Source organism: Ammospiza caudacuta, chromosome 16 (genome assembly GCF_027887145.1).
Source record: "Ammospiza caudacuta isolate bAmmCau1 chromosome 16, bAmmCau1.pri, whole genome shotgun sequence".
Lineage (NCBI taxonomy): Eukaryota > Metazoa > Chordata > Aves > Passeriformes > Passerellidae > Ammospiza > Ammospiza caudacuta.
In genome coordinates this window covers 6906661-6930221 of record NC_080608.1, presented here as the reverse complement: position 1 = coordinate 6930221, position 23561 = coordinate 6906661, and the positions used below count along the sequence as shown (strand labels likewise).

General features: G+C 36.6%; 1 long non-coding RNA gene across 1 annotated transcript in view; it reads right to left on the bottom strand.

The window, feature by feature from the left end:
- The window catches only part of LOC131564565 (uncharacterized), a 72407-nt gene extending 68327 nt beyond the window's left edge, over positions 1–4080 (bottom strand). Inside the window, exons 1-2 of the long non-coding RNA XR_009275397.1 lie at positions 4044–4080; positions 2998–3060 (exon numbers count right to left, since the gene is read on the bottom strand). This is a non-coding gene — a long non-coding RNA (uncharacterized LOC131564565). The remainder of the gene's footprint in view (positions 1–2997; positions 3061–4043) is intronic.
- Positions 4081–23561: the final 19481 nt, after the last annotated feature.

The window sequence follows — 23561 nt, the reverse complement described above, 5'->3', positions numbered from 1 at the left end:
CAAGAAGGCTGAGCAGAGTCTCTGTGCACAGTCTTGTGTGACATTAGTCATAGCAATTTTTTCTTTTGTCACAGGTTAGTGTAAAACAAAATAGTATGAGCCTCCCTGATTAAAAAAAAAAAACCAAACAAACAAAAAAAAACCACCACGCACAAAAAGCAAAACATCGAACCACAAGTCAACCAAACAAAACCCTCAGAAAATGAAAATTAAAATGAGACGTTTGGACACAAGGCACAAGGCAAAGAAATCCATGGTTCTGCACCACATTTAGACAGTAACCTATACCTGTTCTACCTGCAAGTACTGTGCTTTTATAGCATCCAGCATCATGGCATCAACAAGAACTCAGTGTGACTATGAAATCTCTATGTTGTTACTCTGTTAGTGTATATTAAATTAGTGTAAGAAATGAGAAAGGGTTCATTTCAGCACTTGTTCATCACCTTACCATAACAGCATTAATTACAGCTATGGAATGATGTATGGAAAGAAAAGTAGCCTGGAGAATACCAAGAAAGCAATCTTCAATATACACAGTTGTTAAATGTAATAACTACACTAAGATCAGCTGCAAAAACCTCAGCTGGCAACGCAGACATCTCTTTATTACTAATGAGACACTGCAATTCTTTATGGCGCGTTTGCTTCAAAGAAAATAACTAGTTTAGTTTATTTTTAATTAGTCTCAAAAGGAGGTTTTCATTGAGTAGGAGATTCTCAAATGACAAGAGAAAACAGAAGACTCAGCATAAGTGAAGTGAACTAGAACCAGAGGAAGAGAAGCTGAGTCTCTACTGGACAGGTTTGCCAATATCCCAGCAATTCAAAGTCATTTAGAGTAGAAGCATGCAGCAAGTGTCTCATTATATTAAGGCAACTGCCACCTCTGAGGAAGTTGCTGACATAAGGTTTGTGCATAAAAGAAGTTTTTGCAATTGCTGTAGGGGGTTTTGTTTGTTTTCTTTAAAAAGACAAATTAGAATTCATTCCACAAGGGGTAAAGTTTAAAAATGCCCAAATCCATTAAGGAAAGAATGGCACCCCATTCTTCCAATGGCAGCAGCTCCTTGGGTTTGATACTTGGAGGAAAGGAGTAGGTGAATGCTAGCTATAGAACCACTAATCATGCCTTAATTATAAAGAATGTGGCACATGCTAGGCAAAAAAAAAGGAATTAGGGAAATGAGCTTGAAACATGCTGAAAAGCATATTCTAAAATTTTCTTTTAGCAGGATGAGTGTTTTAGATGGACTTCAATTTCTAAAAGAGAAATTGGTACTAACTCTGACTAATAAGAACTAAAAAAAATTGTTTAAACATTAGTCTATTTTGTCAAGTTTGAATGAACCAAGGAACTTTTATACATAAAACTAGTTAGAAACCAGGAAAAATAACTCTTATCAAAAACTGAAATAAATCAGAGCAATAAATGCACAAGGACAGGATAGAATGTAACTGCATATGACTGTGGATTTTTTCAGAGCTTTTTTGCCCCGCTAATAAGAACAGCAGATGTGTCATGTTTACCTCCACAGAGAAAAGAAGGGAATGACTCCAAATCAAATAAGCAGCTATCAGAGAAGTATTGTTTGACACTGTCTGCAGGGCTCTTCATAGCAATCAGTGAAGCTTAGCTTCCCTATCATCATTTTCATGAGATTCAACCCCTTTCTGACAATCTCAAAGTGATAATGCTGCTAATTTACTTGTCTTGAAAAAAAATAATCTTACAATCTTGCTTTTTTATCTAAAATCCCATAAGACGCTGTGGAGTGAAAAGATGAAAATATCTAAGAAATTACACACAGTATACAAGTGCAGGGTGCTAGGAATCAGTATCAGGAACTCAGAGAAGAAATCACAAATACATCCCTAAACCAAACAGTTGCCACTAATAATAGTCAGGATCAAAAATGTGACATCCTTTATGCACATGGTTAGACATCTTGCAATACCACAATAGAAACCAATTAGATTCATGAACTCAAAAAATAAAATTGGTTTCTTTCATTAACTACTGGAAAAGTAAGTACCAGTTATTTTCACTGTTTTGCTCTTTCGATGGGAGCCATTATCATTTCAACTGGTTTTAAAATCCCTTTTGTATCTAACAACCAAGAAAGAGGGAACATCCTGTAATCCAACAGCAGTGCTTACATACAGAAATCCATCATTAGCAAGTCATGTATGTTTTTTCTTCACCCATTTCCTTTTACTTGCCACTAGCACAAAAGACATTGTTGACTATTCCATTAAGTGATCCTGGACAGTTTGCTGGATTTAGGTGATACCTGATTTAGTTTATCAGTTGGGTTTGAGTTGGGACAGAACACACTTTTTGTGTCTGTCACAACAAAGAAAGTTAATGGCAGTTGCTTGTTTCAGTCAAGGCACTGCTTCCCATGTAGAAACACCCTTAGCATGTGGACACTGCAAGGCACATGGTAGCAGGCAAAGATGTGTGGCAAATGTCAATTTTCATAACCAGTATAAATCTTAACATGTGCAAATGCATATTTGCTTTGCCAGTATTCAAACCTGTAATCTGAGAAACTCATGTCCTAATGAGCACTCATAAGTTACAAAAACTCACTTGATCTAATGGGTGTTTCGTCTCCTCAGATTAATGAACTATGAATAGCTGGACCATTTCAAAAACAGATGCACCTTTATACCACTTAAATCATTAAAAGCCTCTGTTTTTGTAAGTAACTTCTATTCCAGTTTAAAAATCAAAATCCATATTATATTTCTTTTTTTATTCATTGTACAATTCAGTTAAACTGATGCTTTGCTGTGGTATATAGGTCACTTGCATTTGCTTTGAAGTACTTTATAAACACAGCAGCAAGCTGAAGCTTTTCTAAATGTTCTCCCTCATCTTCAGTATCACAGTCCATTTGAGGTGCTTAACAATCAATGCACTTGTAACACTTTAACTAGAAAAGAAAGAAGTTTGATTTAGACTGATAAAATATTCATATTGGGTCATACCTTATAAGTCTCCAGAAGTTAAAGGCAGTGAGTTTGCCAAGATAGGAGAGCAGCTGTATCCACCTATGATATATTAAGACACAAATGATACAATTTGAAATTACATTACCAATCAGATTTACTGTTCTAGTTGCCTTACTGGGGAAAAAAAAACCAAAAACCCTAGACTCTATACAGTGTAGTTCAAAAGCAGACATTTAAAACTGCAGTGAAATACCATTTATTTGCCTGTTGAATCTATAATTTCTGTTCCAAAACACTAATTATTCTAGCATGTTATTAGTGGAAGTAGCGTACTACTAATAGAAGTAATAATAGCACTTTGCAATTATCTCACATGAAAGAGTGCAACTTTCAGACAACTGGAATATTTTCTTCCCATATATGCTAAGTCTGAGGGGTCCAAGATGTTTCTGCAAAAATGTCAGAAACACCTTTAATTTCTAAACAGCAGCAGTAGTCAGAATGCAAAAGTCATTAGATGCTTTCCCCGTGTATGTCTTATTAACAATAATGTCTGAATTTTAAAAAGCACAAATCCTTACATTTTGGCTCTAATAAAAACAGACAGCAGTGTAAATGGGCTCTATTGATAGAGAGGCTTCATTTTACTCCTTAAAAATCAGATTAAAACTGGAAAAAAAACTGCTCAGCCACTGAGAATTTGGCCCATTAGACTTGATAACATATGCTGAATGAAAGCAAAAAAGAATAATTAAAACCACATTAATAAATGGAACAAAATGGAAGCCACTAGTTTCATTCTGGTTTGCTAAATAAAGGGTTAAAACTTTGCTAATTTTCTTTTTTTGGTTTCAAATTTGACGCCTCAAAACTTCTGCACTTAGCAATACACTGCTTTCCAGAAAACTACAAGAGTTTATTAACATTTCCTAACTTTTTCCCTTGCTAATGAATTGATAAAGTAGAAAAACATTTTTTGCCTAAAACCAGATGAAATAGCTAGAGGAAAAAGACTGAAATAGCAATAACTAACTAGAGAGCCTTCTTTTGTCTTTTACTCTGTTATAAGGAAAATCCCTTACCTGCTAAATTCCTGTCCTCTTGGAAGCTAACTCTCACTCTAATAATCTACAAAGCATCTCACTCAAAAAGAAATCCTTTCCTATTTATGTCTTTTTGTATCAATTAATGCAATTGCTGGCCCAATTGCAGTTAGGGCCTAATTAGTTTTCATTCATTACCTATCTGGGTTGATTTGGCACAGCTGGGTTTTTGGTAGCAGGGGAGGGCCACAGAGGTAGATTCTGTGAGAAGCTGCTGGAAGCTTCCACCGTGTCCAACAGAGCCAATCTCTGCTGGCTCTGAAGTTGGACATGCTGCTGGCCCAATTAGAGAGGTTGGTAACACCTCTGTGATGACATATTTAAGCAGAAAAATGAAAACAGCACACATGCAATTTTTTTCCAGGGATGATAAGGAGCTACTTCTGGGGGCTCCTTCTTCCAGAGATAGAAAGAAAGAGGGGCTTTGCTTCCAAACCAGAGCAGCCCATCCCCAGAGGACTGCACCCTGTGGATGAGTGACCCAGGCCACAACAGTTTTGGGAACACTTGTTTGCTTGTGAGAAGGACTCACAGCATAGCAGAGAACAGACTCCTCTCCCTGAGCGAACACAAAATCTTGGTGATGAACTGGCCAAAACCCCCATGCCCTGTGTCCCTGTGCTGTTGGTAATAAAGAGGGCTGGGAGGGGCAAAAGGTGTTTTAAAGGCTTATTTTACTTCTCATTATCCTCCTCTGACTCAGTTAATAATAAATTTACCTTATGTCTTTAAATTTGAACCTATTTTGCCCTTAGAGTGTTTTTCTCCCAGTCCTTAACTCATCTGCCCAACTGTAGCAGAAGAAGGTGAGAAATGACTTTCATGGGTACCTGGCATTTGGCCAGTGTCAAAGCAGGACACTCTGACACTTTCAGCTGTGCCTCTCAGTGAACCCAGGGTCTTCTACCCAGCTGAATTGCCATGTGCTCTTTGGCCCTGACCCTTACAGAGAGAGAACTCAGCCTGCATCCCACAAACAGGATTTATTTCAATAACACATTGGCATCAAGTCCATCACTGCAATCCAAAAGGAGCCACCCAGCAGGTCTCCACCACTGGGGCTGTTCCACTGCCCTTTCTGACAGCAAAGCTCCTCCTGGGCCCAGCCCTGCGCCCTGAGCAGTCTGGGGCTGCTGTGTGGTGCCATCCATGTCCAAGCTGTAGGTCACAGACTGAAGCAGGAAAGGAGACTCACTTTTGGCAGTTCTGCTCTAACTCAGGAGTTTCCAGTTGCACTTATGAGAATGAATTAACATAAATGCCAATTTTCTGTGCTGAATAATGGCCCAAATTCAATAACTTTTCCCTTGATTTAGGAACTCCATGGAGGCTGAATTTAACCTTCTCATCAGGCCTGTGGGCGTAACTCTTCCTGCCTTGTTTCTGAATTAGCACAGCAGCAGAGAGAGAACACAGCAGCAAAGACTGGGAATTAACAGCCTCTGAAATGTCATGTTTCCATTTGATAAGAAAAAGCAACTAGCAGTTGAAGATTACTTTAATTGCAGTCTCATGTAGTAGCCAAGATTATAATCTCTCATATTCACCACTTAACACTGCAGCACTGGTTTGGCACAGAGGTCCACAGCAAAGTTTATTTAATATAAATGACTGAGCATCTTAGAGTCAGGAAGGGAAGAATTTTTAGAAAGTATCCAGCCTGAATTAATGTTATAATGCGAAAGTAGCAAAAGTTTCTTCACTCTTTAGACACAGCAAGATTCTTAAAATGCTCTTAGAAGGAGTTTACAGAGTGAAGCCCAATACAGAGGTATAGAGATAATGCTGGAATTCAAAACCACACTTGTGCTTTACTTTGTCACAAAGTTATGAAAATGAGATAGATTGAAAAACTCACAGATGGAACCAGGGGTTACCTGAGACCTTGATCTCTCTCCTCCTGATGCAGCTACATTGTCATAGAAACATTTTTTTAACTTTATAGACAATTCCTGTGCATGTCTCAGGTGTCCCTGTGCAGGTATGGGGGCCACAGAGAATGAAGTTGAGCCTGGGAAAAAGGGTGGGAGAAAGTGTTTTAGCTTTTTCTTTGTTTCTTGCCATCCAACGCTATTATAAACTAAATTCACTTTTCCCAAATCTAGCCTAATTCCCTGTGATGGCAGTTGGTAAGTGATCTCCAGATCTTTGTTTCCACTGATGACTTTTTCACCTTCCTTTCTTCCCCCATCACACTGAGAAGGGGGAGTGAAGGAGGGTCAGGATGAGCAGTTGGACAGAGTCACTCCATCACTCATATGGCACCCAATGCTGGACCCAACCCACAACTCTGACATTACAAACAGTTTATGCTCTACAGCTGAGCTAGCTGGCCAAGCTTAACCCACAGGGACTTTTCTATGTGCACAGAAATCTCCTGCTTTCAGAGCTGGTTGAGGCTGCAAAGGTTTTCATGTGGGAAAATGTTTGGAGGACAAAGATAAGAAATGCACTGCATTTTTTTTGTAAGCTCTGAGATCATCACAAGTTCTCTGACCAAACATACCTTCAGTTCTTATCTCGATCAGTCCCATCATGCTCTCAGATTTCTGGCACAGAAAAATCTTTCCAAGTAAAGAAGAATACTGCAACCAAGATATCCCATAAATATGCTGCATCTGCAAAATGCAAAATTCAAATTAATAATTTGCCCAGTTTTCCTCCCAGATGCTGGCATTTTTTGGGTAAAATGTCCTGGAGTTGTTAATGAAGTTTGTGTTTAGCTTACACTACATCTTTCTTAAAATCTGTACATGAGCTCTAACTGGGGTGGATTAAAGTCAAAACACTTAGCAGTCAACTGTAGCCATGACAGTGACTCATAGAAATTTTTTGTCTTTTTCTTGGAAATGGCAGTATTTAAATGTGGCTACTCAATAACTATTGTGTTGTATATGTGGTTACATTATGGGTAATGATCTGGAAAAGCAGCATTTGGGACAGGGGTTTTCCCAACAAGAAGCTTTTGTTGCAAAATAGGCAATTAATCTTCAAATAGAGCATGTAAAAACAGGTGTTCAGTGACACAGAGATTGGTGGCATTGCTATTGAAACATCTTGTTTCCTAGTGTGTTGGCATCAGTGTGGAGAAAAGAGAATGTTCCTGCAGTTCTCCATCCAAAGCAGACCGACACCTTTATAAATAACTTTTGGTTCTCAAGACAACTCTATCTACATCTTCATGTATCATGGAAATTCTAACATTAGAATCTGTTCATCTGAATGGAAAATGCAGACTAAAATTAGTTACAAACCATCTGCATCTGTGAGCTGTCATACACAACTTCAAAATCTATATTCCTACTTTTTGTGCTTGAAATAGAATAAAATAAAGGAACAACTTCTTTATACATGAAATCTGTGATTCAAGAAGTTAATATGCTGCTTAAGCTTTATTCTGCTGTCTAGAAATCATTGTCTCTGGGTAGTTCTGTTCACCACCTAATCACTCATTTTCACATATTTGGAGGAAAAGCAAACCACATGCTAATATGAAGGAAAAAATAAGTATGTTTTGGCCTGAAGAATTAGATTATCACCTTGGTAAACACATAAGTACTGCTTTCACAGTTGGTATGTGAATTAATGTAATTTCTTTAGACAAGTTTTGCAGTGGTCATAGTCTGCTGGTTTAACAGCTGATTTGGGTTTTCATGATGACACAGACAAGGCCTTTTCCAGTTCATAGGAGAAGCTGCCAAAGAAGGGAATGAGACCAACAAGACCTAAATGTGAACCTAAATACAAACTACTGAGGTGTGTATAGTGAGGAGGGAAGGAAGTTTTCTGTGTATTTAGGCATTTTAAGGAATGCCCTTGTTGATGGGAGAGCCCTGCATTGATGATCCATTATATTCCATTGCCAGGCCAACTTCTCAGATGGTAAAACAAAAAACTGGCAGAGCTCTATCCCAGTTGGTAAAGCTTTGCCAGTACACAGAAACATGGAGAGAGCTTCCTACCTTCTAGCAAGAAAAATATCTTCTTTTCTTTTGTAATTACTTTCAGTTGTCTTAAGCATTTATTTTCAGAAAAGGGCAGGTGTTGGCTCTTTTTAGAATAGTAAACCTGAGAACTTAAATTATTTAATGCTCTACATAGTTTGTAACCTAAGGGTGTTTTGCTCTGTCAAAAAGGAGTCAGCAGAAGTCAACAGAGCACGTGCAAGGTCTGACGGCCTTTTGTAAATTTATTATTATTTTTTTAATTTAGATTTTAAAGCCTAAAATTATTCTTCTGGTTTTCCTTTTAAAATAATGAAATAAGCCAAACTGCCAGTCTGATAGAAATGTTGCCAAGCTCACATTACAGAACACACTGTCCAAGCTTTGATGTCTAGTCTAACATCACTAATGTACTTAAACACAAAGAAGAAACAATTTATTTTGAGAATTACCTCTCCTCTAGGGAGATGTACAAATTACACTGAGTCAAATGAGGAATATAAATCTTGCAAGTTACTCTTGTGATGAAAAGAACTAACTGTAGTTCTTCATATGTTTGACACTGACTGGTGGCTTTTAAAAATGCATATTTATTAGCAGCCCTGCTTTCTAAAATCACCTTATGATCTGGTCACTATTTAATACAAGAGCAGCTAGATACAAGTTATATTTATGCCTACCCTTTAAATGATGGATGTAGAAACAGGTTTGCACAGTACAGCAACTGTGTTCACACAAACTCCCTATCAGTTCAAGACTTCTGTCTGAGTGATTTCCAATGCAGTCTGTTCCAGGCCGAGGAGCTGAAGGACAGAAACAAATGTCTCTTATATTTCAGGTGATTTATGTTATTTTCTGAAGTATTTGTCACCTGTACTGATATCCACATGCTACATTTGTAGGCAAACTTTTTCTGCTGTGCGTTTGGAAGGGAGTTCAACAAATAAAGCTATTTTCAGTGCATGCTGTTAGACATGAATAAGCCTGGTATTTCATATATCAAAATTCAGAACTAGACTTATAGTCCAAATTAAGCTTCAAAACACCAAGGTGTATATATATAAGGTACCCAATTCTCAGCCAAAAGTTACATTTTTCATTCTAATGAAATATCAACAAGCTTCCCTTCCATGAATGTTTACAATAGGTTTTTAATCATGTCACTAAAATTAATAAAAATTCTTCCCTTAATATTTATAGGTTAATATACTTAAAGATTCTAGTAAGGAAGTTTTTATAATAACCTAAAGAAATCTCATCAATTTATTTCCCAGAAACATGTGATAAAAAATAGCTTATGTCCCCAAAATAATTTACTATTACAGAATAAAATAGCAATATTCCTCAACCTCATAAAAAATGTCAACACTGTTCCAACAGGCATTGACAAGAACAGTCCATTTTGAAAGAACAACCAAACCTATCACTACTATAAAAGTCAAGAATATAATTAAAAGAAATAACAAAAAAAAAAATGAGAGAGAATATTTTTATTTATATACATCAGATATAGAGAGAGACAGAAATAGAGATAGATATATAAACTACATTCACCTACAAGAAACTCAGTATGGAAACTGCCCACTGTTCTCTGCAATAAATATTGTTCATTTATCATCTTTGATTCTGGATACTGAACTCCCTGACTTTCAATTAACTCATACAGATTAACTCTAACTCATATAGATCTTTCTCTAACTGCCTCACCTTACAAATTGGAGAATATTTGTATTCATCAGAAACAACCCATAAATCACCCACATCATTATCCCCTCAAGAGGTCAGACATTGTCCAGGGAATATCCTGGAAAAAACTGTTCTGACAGATTAATAAGCAGAAAGCATCTACCATGAGCACCCAGAGATTCAGGGCTAGGACTGAGAATTTGTCTTTACAAAGTAAATTCCAATTCTCTGAAGCCTGACCATGCCCTTTCAAGAACCACATCTGCTCCAGTGATCAAAATTTCAAGTAACTTCTATGGAAAGAGGATCAAGCTCTATATATTCAGAGTTGCAGTTGTTTCAAGTGATGAGAATTACAGATTTCCATGTGGAAGATATAAAGCTGACTTACACAGTCTGCCTGTAGTGAGATAGAGCAGCTGGCGTCATCCCTCTAGAGGAAAATTATAGGGTGGTGGCCTCAGTCTAGAGCTCTGAGTGCTGGGGAGCATTCTAGGCAGGACTTTCAGGAAAGAAAAGTCACTTTGCACTGCTGACATAAATGGATTACAGCTGTTGCCCTCTGGAGTGAGCCTGCTGCCCACTATAACCAGCATCAGGTGCAGAGTCCAGCAGGGGAGGCTGCACAGCTGACCTTGCTGAAAATACAGAACCCCAAGGATATCCTCACAGTGCACAAATTCCCTTACTTTTGTTAGCATCCTTCTGACAGCTGCCTATTATTGTGCCAAGGTCCAATGTGCTGCTTGTTTCAAAAATACCCAGAATTCTGTCTTGGGTGCCATGCCCATTCCTATTTCTGGAAAATGGCAATAAAATTTCCTGGGCTGCCTTTGCAAATGTTGCTTCCCTGCTCACTAGAACTAAGAAAATTTAGGTACAGCTCTCTTTCCATTTTTCCAAAAGATAAAATGAAGCATAACAGGAATTAACCTGGATATAAAATGTGCAAAAAAGAAACATGCACTTGGCTTTTTTAGGGCTAGAAAATGTCTTTTCCTATAAAGGTACGCAGATACTTAGAGGCAATCAAAGGGCATGCAATAGTGGACTTGCTCTAGTGCAAATAAAATCACTCCATTAGTTCTACTGTTTTATGTAACCATTTAATCTGCTTCAGTGGTTGTAATGGTCTGATGGGAGAAGGCTCAAAAGTACCTTAAAAATCCCTTTATTTTGTCAAGTCACTCTTCAGCTCTCTCTTGTACCACTTCACTCAAACATGCTCTGTGCTACCGAGTGAGAGTGAGAACAATTCCAGACCCTTAAAGAAATGTCTTATTTCTTGAAACTGAGTACCTTAGATTGGAGTAAACTCCTCTCTGCCTTTAATACTGAATTTAATAAACTCTAGGTCCACATCTACACAGTCATTTGCTGATTCCACAGAGCACCATGGTCCAACCCCGTGGTCTTTTGTTAGCACAGGAACCCGTTATATGTTAAATAATCAAAATAATTTGTGTTTGAAACCATGCAGGTTAAGAAGATGAATTACAGGGAAGAGGCAATACAAGTGATCAAGCTGGCACTTCCCTTTCATTTTTGCAGAAAGAGCAGAGATTTTCTCCTAGAGGTTTGCTAAGATCCCTGAAGTTACATAATAAAGACACATTCATATTTTTACAACTTTTAGGCATTTAAAGATGCAGATAAATGCTACATAAGCACATCTGAGAATTACATTGAAAGCCTGTCTATAAATTCAAGTTCATTCAATGTAATGAAAGATATTAATATTATGATATTTAAGCATGCAAATAAAAATGCATGATTTTCAGTCATGTTGATCAACTATGATTCCTACTAATCATAGTCAAGTATTTAAAATAATATGCTGATAGTACAAGTGCTGCTCTTTATTGGTCTGTATTGGTCCCTTTTATAGCTCTGGATTTTTGAGTGAAATTGCACTTTTGGACTTTGCACTGGAAGTGTGTCACACTCATGCAAGTCATAGGGTTTTATTAGCTGATAATTCCAGCTCTCTAGCATGACAAGCTCAACCACTGACATTTCTTTTATGTATTTATGGAAAATGGACTCAAAGGAGGGACAGTGACATGCAAAACAGGAATTCTCATTATCTGTTTTTTGTTATATGCTTAAACTAGAAGAAGAATCCTAATTAGGATTCTCAGTATCTTATCAGGATCTCTTATGCACAAGGATAGTTTCTTTTTTCCTAATGAAACTTAAATGTACCAGGTTGTCAACAAGGTGAGGTTTTCATGAACAGCACTTGCCCTCAGGAAATACTGCTTTTTCAAGACAGAATACTCAAGCCTCTGACCAGTAAATTACATTCTAAAATATCTAATAATTTGGAAGTAAAAGCCAACCCTTTTTAATTCAGCACTTCCATTATTGAAGTCAGTTATGCTGTTCAATAAAGCTGCAGTGAGACAGCTCTATGTGCCTATTCTCTTCTGGAGACAGAGCTGTGAGTTTTAGAAGTCATAAGAAGGTGCTCTGCTTGCAAGGAGATTAAATTTCATAGTTTCTGGTACACTGGACATTGAACTACAATGATATCTGTCAGTTTGTGATAAAATGAGTGATGGTAAACCAACAATTAGATCAAAAATATCTTAAAATATTTGCATAAAAGAACTAGAAGGCTTGTGTTTTTCTCAAATCCTGTTCTTCTTAAATACAAAAAGGTAGTTTTAGTATTGTCAACAATACTTTTGATGGGGAAGACTAAAAAGAAAAAATCAACAACAATTTCTGGTGAAAACAAAAGCTGTATTACTTTAGTGCTGCCCTTCTCTGTTTTGAACTAATATCTTCTAATTACTAGCAGTGCTGTCAGAACACATGCATGTGTACATTCAAGGTTTCTCTTAGTTCTTGTATAGCCATTTTAAAGAACAACCCCCAGTATTTGATAATGAATGCACTGTCTCAAAAGAGACACTCTCCTAAGGAGGTACTGCCCAGATCTTGCTCAGTGCTGCATGAAGCTGTGAGAAGAAAGAGAACAATTTCAATTGTTCTAATCTTGCAGAGCCCTGTGGCTTTTGATCTTCTCTTTGTTCCCTCTTTGTGAAGCACAATTTACACTGCCTGCAATTTACTGAGCTCACTATTTACTTATCTTTTTTGAGCAGTAACAGCTCAGTGTGAAGTTCCTCTGCAACTCTTGGACTATGATTTTTCTTGCTTTTAAAGATAACATCTGCATTTCTTTCTATTGTACAGTCTGAATGTCACTTCACCTGTCTGGTGTCATTCTAAAGTCAACACCCGAACCTCTAACTGCACAGTGTTTGTTTAATGACTAGAACAGAGTTTTCAGCTAATCTCTGATTCATTTCCCCTCAGGTTTTGTTTAGAGGCTGTGAGGGACAGTTCCCCAGCATGTGCTACACCTGTTAAGGTGGATTGTCATACAGTTTATAGACCAATTAACTGAGAGTTAGGCAATGCTCATAGAAACTGTTCAATACCAAAACTTCCACTACCATTTATTTTCTTATGAAGGCAAACATGTACGGTTATATTAAACAATTTTCTCACCTTTATAAAATAGTTTTCTCTTTAAAGGCTGAATATTCAAGAGAAGAAGTTACACTGTGCTTGGTACCCAGCTACTGGCAAAGTGGGCTGTTGCCTGTGAAGACACTTGTTCATTGCAGTATATCTGCTCATTGCAGTATATCTGACCCCTGTCAGTGCCACACTAGAGTGAGAAAAGGGATCGTGATGCATTGCAAACCTGGTATTTTCCACAGGTTTGAGAAACAGAAAACAAAGTGGGGTAACCAATACTATTATCAATTCATTTTCTCAGAAAAGGAGCAGAAAAAATGCAGTCAGACATGGCTAGCTGACAATTCTCTGGATGGCCAAAAAGCTCTCTTGATACAGAATTGACCATAACAGCCTTCTACCAGCCCTGGCTCAGGGCATGAGTTGTTATGAAAAAGGTTTCAGGGATGTTACTTCAGAAATTACTGCAGAAAACACACTAAAAAATGTTGCATGTGAGACAAGAGGTTACTCTAAGCTGCCCCAGAGATAACAGAGGTGAGATCAGAGCAAACAGCTACCCCAAACTGTAATCCCCAGCTTCTGTGGCAAGCAGCTCTCATCAGAAGCACAATACTGGTATCTGTATATCATTTTAAATACATTTATTGCTGCTTTAGAGCTTTACTTTAAAGTACTTAATCATAATTAAGCATTTGAGATCATAATAATTAAGTCAAATTCCCAGGCTTTGAATGGTAATTTACAGCTTTAAATGGAACATGCAAATAAAAAGATGGCTGGATATTTAAATGCATCTTTGCAGGTGTCTCTGAAAGATATTCTCCATACCCAATGTTTGCATGGTAAGTTTTTCAAAGTCACTATAGAGGAGCCTCACAAAGATCAATGAATTCAGTCCTATGGTATAAACCTTAAGACAACCCAATACACTTATCTTCATTTATGCATATACATGTTTAGAATTCTTCCTTTGAATTTTCTTGTTAAAATTCCAGTTGTACATTTTAGCTGATAACACCTTTGCTATCTGACTATATCCATTTTTGATCTTGTCAGAGATTTGATGCTGGGAAAAGGCAGAATTATGCAGAGGACACATGGAGGTTAAGTAAAAAGAGAATCAGAACAACACCGTTAGCTTCTCACAATTCAAAGAATTCTCCATCTGGATTCTGATGAGTCCAAAAAGCATTTGAAAATTCAACAGCAGTGATAGAGAAGGACACCAGTGAAATCAAAATACGTTCCTCCTAGTTCATAAAATCTTCCAGTCATGTATCAAGGGTGAACAGCCTAATCCATTATGTTAGTCATTCATTTAGAGGTAGGTAATAGGAAAAGATCCTCAGGGACTGGCAGATATTTTCTATTAAGAGACTTGCTGCTCTTTAGTAACTTCAATCCCACAGGACACACATTTCTGAAGTCTCAACACATTTTTCCAAGTGCTAGGAAATGCAATAACAAAAAAGTTCTGCACAACTCCTGTCCCCAAAGCTTAAAAATATAATTTTAAACGCTTGCAGCCATAAAAGAACAAAACATGCCAAAAGGAAGTATTTCTGACCAAGCAATAAAAGATTAAATGTAGGTTGTATTTAAAGATAGATATGTTTTAGAGATCAAACTATAAAGACCAAAGTCATTATTATGCCAGCGGGCCAAAATTTGGCACCTTCTGTTTGGCACTTTGTATCTTTGTGGAGAAGGCATAACAGAAACCAATGAACACTTTGTAATTATATGATACTACTCACCCAAAAATGTAGAATATTTAGATGTGCTCCATTTCTTGAGCTCTACAGTTCTATGGCACTTTTTAAATCACAGAACCTTTGAATGTCATGCAGACAGCTGTGAAAAGCTAAGTTAGTCATGATTATAGAAAAACACAGCAGAAAAACAAATATTTCAGATTGGCATTATTTCAAATCCTAATATTCAATCTTAAATTTGAGGAACCTTAAAAAATGTTAGATTCTATTAATTCACTACCTGGGTTGAACTCTGCCTGACTTCCAGGCTTAGCCTTGAATCAGCTTTCTATTTCAGAAACTTTTTGGCCATTCAAAAAAACAACACAAGCAGCTCTGTATAATGCAAAAACTAACACAAAATAGTTTTTAAAAGTACAGAAATAATTTTCTTATTTGTTTGTTTTGCCAATAAAGCTCATAGAGATAATTCAACTTCACAGACTTTCTGCAAATCTGCATTACTGCCAGGGCTAAGGATTTTTGTTTGCTTGTTTGTCAGGCTTTTTTTGAAAGATGTCTGTAAATATTCAAGAGATTAATTTCTTTCATTTAAGTCAGTGTGACAGAGTAGTTTTGAGTATCTGGAATTTAGTCATATTAATTTTGAGAAATGTTACTCTGGTCTTATCTACAAGTGTTTGTAAACTATAATTCCCAGAGTTTTTATATTGACATCCAGTGATTAACAGGATATTAAAAAATATAATACATCTCAGAATCTTGTCAAATTATATCCTTCTTAGCTACTCAACTAGGACAAGTCCAGAGTTAAAAATTCAGCCAGCACACACAGGAGTAAAACATATGGGAAAAGGAAAAGAAGATGGATTTTCATAAGATTTTTTTCTGTTTTCCAGTAAATGTTTAATGAATTTGTAAAATCATAATCATCATCTACAATTCAGAGGATCACTTCCAGCTCGTACAGCTTTCCTCTACATCACATACTTACTATTCAACTTCAACCCATTTTTGGTACATGTATAGTGAATAAACCAGATTTCCAGAACTACAGTGCAGGTAAGATCGGCAGCATTCTACTATTCCCAGCTCAGATTGAATTCAGCCAGATAAATCAAGGTTTCCTTCACAGAATTGAATTCTGGTAACAAAAAAGGAGTGTCTTTTGTTGGTTGGTTTGTTTGATTTTTAATCCTTTGTGGTATGAAGATATTTCTTGACTACAATAAGGGAGTATCCTATTGTGTTTTCATGTCAATGTTTTATGCATGGCCAGAAAGTGCTGATAAAGTGTTTCTGTGCATTCAGAGGGAAAAAGCACTCAAAAATGTGTTTCTGCAAGTCTTTGAAATCTATCATAGTGGAATTGTGTGTGGGTTTCAGCTAAAAAAAATAAGAGCAATGTATGCAAAGTTACTCTTCATTGCATCTAATTTACTCTTGAAAAGGAGTTTAATACTAATGAAATATATGGATATACCCTGGTTTTCAGCCCAGATAAAGAGCAGAAAAATACCATTGCATTGTTCATATTTTACAGCTTTTCCAGTTTGCTTGTACCATTGCCATTAATTTGCCTATGTCCTTTTCCTACCTCCAAATGGCCAAACAAGCCAATCTGTGTCAGAGCTTTTGGAAGTAAAAGCTTTGGGAACCAAGAACATTCTGTAATTCCTGCAGGACCCAGCTTTCCATACTGTGTCTTTAACACATTAAATCTCTTAAAAGGCAATTTCAAGATGCCTTTTATGCATAATAACTTTGATGTTCTAATCAAATCAGACCCTTCCAAAGGACACAGCACTGTCAAATTCATACTTTCAAGCATTTAATGACTTATACCTACATGCTCAGTTTCTCTGTTATTTATTCATTTAAATGAGTTCCAACTGGAACCAGAATAAAGGAGGATAACCCTGATAATGTGCAAATGTTCTTGAATAACAATTTGATTTAGAAGCAGATTGCTCTTCCCCACATGTAATACTCAAATAGATGATTGCCAGTCAGTGGGGAGCAGCCTGCCCTGGCCTGCTGCCCTTGGGAAGCCCAGTTTGAGCTGGTGGGCAAACAGAGAACCAGAAACCCAAATGAGAGCAGAATGGCATCAGCTTAGAGGTCCCCCTGTAATTCCACAGGAGACTGCAGCTTCAGCCCTCAAAGCAGAGCAGCTGTGCTGACCCATGTGATGAACAGCAGCCTGGTCATTAAAGGTGTGAGATACAAACCAGATCTGTGGTTTTGACATGAGCTGTTCTCTGTACACCCAGTTTGGAAAGATTTGATGCAGGACTAAAATCAGCCAGTATGCATGCTAATTTCAGACTCTCTCTGTCATTACAGGAGACAATCCACTCCCCAAGTGGAAAAGCCCAACTAAGACCTGAATCTGGAAATGATTTTCATGTTTCCCTGATGCAAGGGAAAGCACAGAGAGTACTTTCCTAACCTATAGATCTCTAAGTGTTAATTAACTAATTAATTAATAAAAGAAGAGGATTGAGTTCAGAATATAAACTTCACTTCTGTAACTTGAGGTTTTTTTAAATGAAAATAGAATCTATCTCCCATGAATGCCTGGACCATTGTTTTTGAAACTTTTGCAAACGTCCCATGTTCTGTTTTCTGAACATTTTTTTACTCCCTGTTCTCACAGAAGGCAAAAACCAGTATGTATTCTTACCCTGAGGGATTTTTACATGAAGAATTAATTTGGGTTTATCTATATCAGATACAAGACACTTGCTATCACATATGTACGGTTATCTGTATCTGGCTAAACCTAAGTATAGGATTGCACTTACATCCTTATGAGGAAGAGCACTAAGTGCATGAAGGTCACAAGGCCATCATGGAAAAAAGTGGGAAAAGTATGAGAAGGAGGGGCAGGGAGGAGGAAGGAAAAAAAAATCAAACCAAAAATTGAAGTTATCCCTGGAATTACTGTAGTGTATGGAGAAACATTACAGCAAATAAATATTTCAGAGGAGACACTAAAAAGACAACTCATCATACTTCCTGCAGTGAAGGAATGCATGAATAATGCTGATCCCAACTGCTCTGAGCATTTCTGTACAGTCTGGACACTGGCTCAGAGTCCTTGTGCAGTGAAGAGCACTGCAGTGCAGCCTTCTCTACCTAAGGCAAAGAGTCAGAGAAACTTCCCAAAATAAAAACACAGGTATCAAAGTAGGCATTGACAAAGCAATATCTCTATACATACATAAACAGCTCTATTGGTATATGATTTATTACATAATTTATATTATAATTCAGCTTATTTACCATGTTTTCCAGGCAGAAAAAATCCATTAATGTTTCAAATTTCATGAACAAATGAATGTGCATGATCTCTCGGAAGCATGGGACTACACCCAATGAAAATCAATCTATCAATTTGCCAAGTCTATTCATCTTCCATATTCATACCTTAAGACATTGAGAATTGAATTTTTAAATTTTGACAAATTCAACTTATTTTTAAATGTTTTAAAAGTAAATAATTGGACAATGCATTTTCAGTGATTATGGAAAAAAAGGAAAAATTTTAATTTTATATTATCTATGAATGTAAAATTGAAATAAAAATAGTTCATCAAATATATACTAGTCTGTTCAAGTTCAAAAAAGCCTGTGTACATTTCACACTATGAATAGTGTTACTTTTGCTTGTCAATTCTCAGTACTAACGCATATTGTACAAATTGGTAAAATTTAATTTATTAAAATTCAGTTTAAGGCAAATATTGGTCCATTGCATACAACTGTATGAAGTAACTGCAGTGATTTTACTTCCTCAGATCTTTTTAAGGATCCACTTCTAATTGGAACCAATGTTGTTTTTTTCTCTAAATACGAAATATGGAGGACTAAAAGAGACGTAGATCACATGTCCATGAAGATCTAAAGAAGTATGGAAAGTGACTGCCTGCTTCATTGTATCATCCAGAGGGAATATTACTCCTGCATCCCAAAAGGAATAACACTTCCTGAAGTACAACCCAAGACAATGTTATTGTTTTCCTAAATGACAACAATACTTTAAAACATTCCTGTAGGTATCAGATGCATGTGAAAAAAGTATGAAAGGTTTGTTAAGTGATTGGTCCAACATTAAGAAAGAATTAAAATGCAGAATGTAAGCAAAAAGAAGATTATTAAATATTAAGCAGTATTTGGAGTAAATATGTTGGGATTATTTCATTAGATGAAAAGAAAACAAAATAGGACAACTATGTTTAAACAGAAAAAATATTTTCATATAACGACTCATACATAAAGATTTTGTTGGATTAGGTCTAGAAGCATTGTATAAGATCTTTCAGTAAGTAAGATACTGGTATTCTTTTTTTAACTTTCTTTTTAAAGCAAGTAATAAAAATACCTGGTACTCTTGTAACTGCCCTCATTCATATATACTGAAGTACTTTAAAAAAAAGATCTCAATCATTTTGGTTTTTTGACAAATGGAGGAGCTGAGGCAGAAGAGAAAGATTATCTGCTATCATAAAAATATTGTATTGATTGCCTCCAAAATCCTATCTAACCCAGCATATACTGTTGGGGAAAAAAAAAAAGAATGAAAGAAAAAGAACAGTCAATAGAAAGAGTTTAAGCGCCTGCTTCTTTGTTTTCCAATGATTTCAATGAAACTTGAAGGCTGCTGGAATAGATAAAAGCAGAAGTTAGGTTCCCTAAATTCAGGTCCAGTCTTTTAAGACAACAGTTTATAAAGGAAGGATTCAAAAGAGGTTTGTTCCAAATCAGGAAGAAACAACCTTTTAAAAGGCATACATGGATTCTTGCTTGAAGAAGAATACCCATAGTCTAAGCTATTACACAATTAATATGCTTTGACAATATATTGATTTAGAAGAAATATTAAGAAAAGCATTTTTTTTTCAATAGGCCTCTTGCATGTTAGGGTTTTAGCATTCAGTTTTTATTCAGTTTAAGTAATAGGGTTAAATTTTAATTAAACAAGTTACTACATAAAATAAAATTCAATGTTTTTAACTTTGAAAATGTATGATTTTTTGATCCATGTCTCAATTAAGTCCAAGAGCAGATGCCCACTGTAAATTCAGACTGAGTCATAAATGTAAGAAGATATGAAGGACTTGTTTTTAGAAAGATGATAAAATTTGACATGAAGAAGAAATAGATAGATTTGAAACAAATAGATTACTCCCTCTTGTAAACAGAACACTTTTTTAGCCTAGTTAATAGAATGAACCAGACTAACATTTCCCAAATGCATTCTGTAACTTTTAAAAAGCCATAGTTCAACTCAAGCTTCCTTCTAACCCATGGGACATTTGCAAAGGATACCAAAAACTTGTCACTGAAATTCAGAAAAAAATGTAAACCAAAGCAAGCTATTGTTTTCCTTTTATGAAGAATCACCTAGAAGAGTTAAATTCAAAGAGCAGCCATGGAAAGTGCTGACCAAGTCCCACTTGGGGCCTGGTGTGATCCTGGCAGTGGCACTGCTGGGGACATCCTGGGTGACACTTTGTTGTGAGGAGACTTGGGGATCTGAGTATTTTCAAGTTGTTCCTTCCTATCATGTCCCCAGGGTGCTTCAGCTGAATCATCAGAACCAGATGTAGGCTGAAGGCTGATTAGATATCAGTGCATTCCTGAACTAATCAGTCGTGAGTCCCTGATGGAGTCCCTGGCACAGGCACAGCCCCCCACCAGTGCGTTTGGAGCAACTGATTTCACTGAGTGGATAATAGAATGAGTCCCCAGACAAAACTCATTTTTGGAAAAGCAACATATACAGTTTATGGCATCCAATCATGGAAGTGAAACTATAAAAGTGCAACAATGTGACTCAGGTGACCCATTACAACAGCTTGAGTATAAAGTAACACAACGAATATGCTGAATTTGTGAGTAACCCACTGGCTCAGTCCAGATTTTTCAGAATTTTTCATTGAGGAAATATAAACAGTGAGAGCTTTTTATATACTGGGCAAATAAAGTAAGCCAAGCATTGCCTATTAAATTATTTATTTTGAATTATTTGGCTTCTTCAGCACTGAACACTTGTAAGCAAGGAAAGAACTCAGTTATAGCTTGAAAGACAGAGGAAAAAAATATTCTGCATATGGTAGGAAAAGTCAAGCAATAAAACAATTAAAGTACTAACACAACACTCCAATCCCCTATTTCCATTCATAGGGACCCTTGAGAAGACCTCTAAGGAAAGCCTTGATTTAAAACAGAGTGCTATAGTTCTATAACCCACAGTAAGAATTAGCAGCAACTGTCAAGTTCATTATGAGTTTTGTACCTTTGAGAGCACTGGGTTAATGCTGCAGAGAGGAAATACACTCCTGGCCCATTTATTCCTGGTCAATCTTTGGTTCCAAAATCTTTCTGACTTCCCAGCACTGAAATTTTAAGTCACTCTGCTGTCCTTGGTCTCCACCCACTCCCTAAGTAAAAACAGTATTTATATAGCATATTAGATTCAGACTTAATATTCAAGATTTATGTTTCTGCCCCAGTAATTCTGAGCTTTTGATCTTCAAAAGATTTTTCACAGCAATTCCAATCTTCTGTTCTTCAAGACACACATAAGATTGGTGGATAAAATGCAATTCCACAGATGGGGTCTGTAGAGTTGTTCAATACTATTACTCTCAGCAGTATGGAAAAGGCTCAGCTACACCAAAGAATGAACCCAAATATTGGATCAGTTGCATATTGCTGGGGTTTATGGATAGCCAGACTTAGCACTTTTTTCTATGTAAACCAATGTCCTCAACAGCCCCTCGTTTTATATTTATTTTTTCATTATGTTATGTACCATTATAGAGAAACCTTTATAACAAATCTGTGGTTGAACTTTATAATTTATTACAATTTATGAGAGCTTCTGGTATTTTCACATAGGTTCATTCTGACTTTTGGACCAAATATGAGAACAACACAGTTTAAAATTTCAAACCCTAATCTTTATGAGCTTCAACAAAAGTTTCAGAAAACATTAAAAGAAACTCTCAGCTGAAGTGCAGTCGCATCTTAACACTTTTTCTCCAATCCAAATAGGTATTTCAATATGCCTTTAACTGTGTGGAGGAGCTGGCACTGCCATTATTATTCTGTAGCTGTTCTGCAGTTGTTATGAAATTCCTGAATAGTTCCCTTGGAGGACAAACCAGGCCCACAGTTCTGGAATAAGATTTTAGGAAAATAATTAGGGATTTAGAGATACTGATAAGGGAGGATTAAATTTCTGTTGCCAAGAAAACCCACTTGATAGAAACCTGGGCTTAAAGAAATGTCACACTATTTGCTCTTGTATCTCTACAGGGAAGGAGAATGAAGGATTTACCACTTCTTCCTACTCAAGGTGACTCCCAAAAGCCTCAGAGAAAATTCCCCTCACCCCACTTGTGGTGGAAAGCATCCATCTATCAAAACAGTCAATTATGAATAATCCAGAGGCTCAATGTATCTAGAATGGCTTATACTCAAAACCTAAAACCAGACTAATTTCAGACTAATTATTAATAAAATAATGTTATTTGTATATCTTTTTAGTGACTGGACTTTATACTATTTAATTTCAAATTGAATGAATGAAACATGAAGATTACTTTGAGACTAGGAATGGTATGGAGATTTCCATACTATTTTATAATATGCCTTAGCAAAAACTGTAGAGTACAGCTGCAACACTAGTCTTTGAGCTTCCTATTTTCTGCTACAGGCAATTCTCAGAGAGATACAATCAGGACATAAAAATAAACATGCAAGCAAAAGGGTTGTTTATCCTATTGATTTTCTATTTAATCCCATAAAATGCCTCCCTTCTAACACTATCAGCCTCTCAAGAGAAAGCTCAAAGTGATATTATCTAATCTAAGGATACTTTGCCACAGTGCAGCAATAACTCTAAAGGTTAAAATTTGAGGAAATTTTAGTAATGTTGGTGACCATTAGAGCTAAAAGATTTAAAAAGTAAAGGTCAACAAATCAAGAATGCAACAAATGGGCTGGGAGAAGACAAGAAGGAAACAAGAAACACTTGTAATCTTTTAAATGAGTGGAATCGCTTGCAGAAGTTTAATAAGGTGACAGAGAAATTGTGTCATAGGTATGTATTGATTGCAAATAAAACTTTTCACAGGAAGACGTTATCCAACATTCTTCAGCCTCCCATCTGGGGATTAAAGAACTTTGAAACATCTCCTCAGGACAGAACTAAGATTTGGCAGTCATCTTCACTACAACACTGGGAAGTCAAGACATCTTTCAAGTTCTTCTCTTCAGACTCTGTTCAACCTGTCAGTGATTCATACTTCATGGGTGCAAATGAATGGAAATCATTATGCACAGCATAAAATATAGAAGGAAAAGAAAAAATAAAAATAAAAAGGCAAGAAAGCAACTTGAAAAAAGGAATCTTGAATAATTGCTTGGATCTCCAGGATCACTGATGTTTGGAGAAGGTGTTTGATGTTTGACTCTATCACAGGGAAAGCTCCTTGAGGATGTACATTGCAATCCCTGGCCTTATGGAGAACGTGACTTCCCACCTGAGCAGCTCTGGGAGGGTGAGACCAGTGCCATGGACTGTCATGCCAAAGGTGTGCCTACCTCAACTGAATTTGAATTCTTCTCTTGACTGAGAC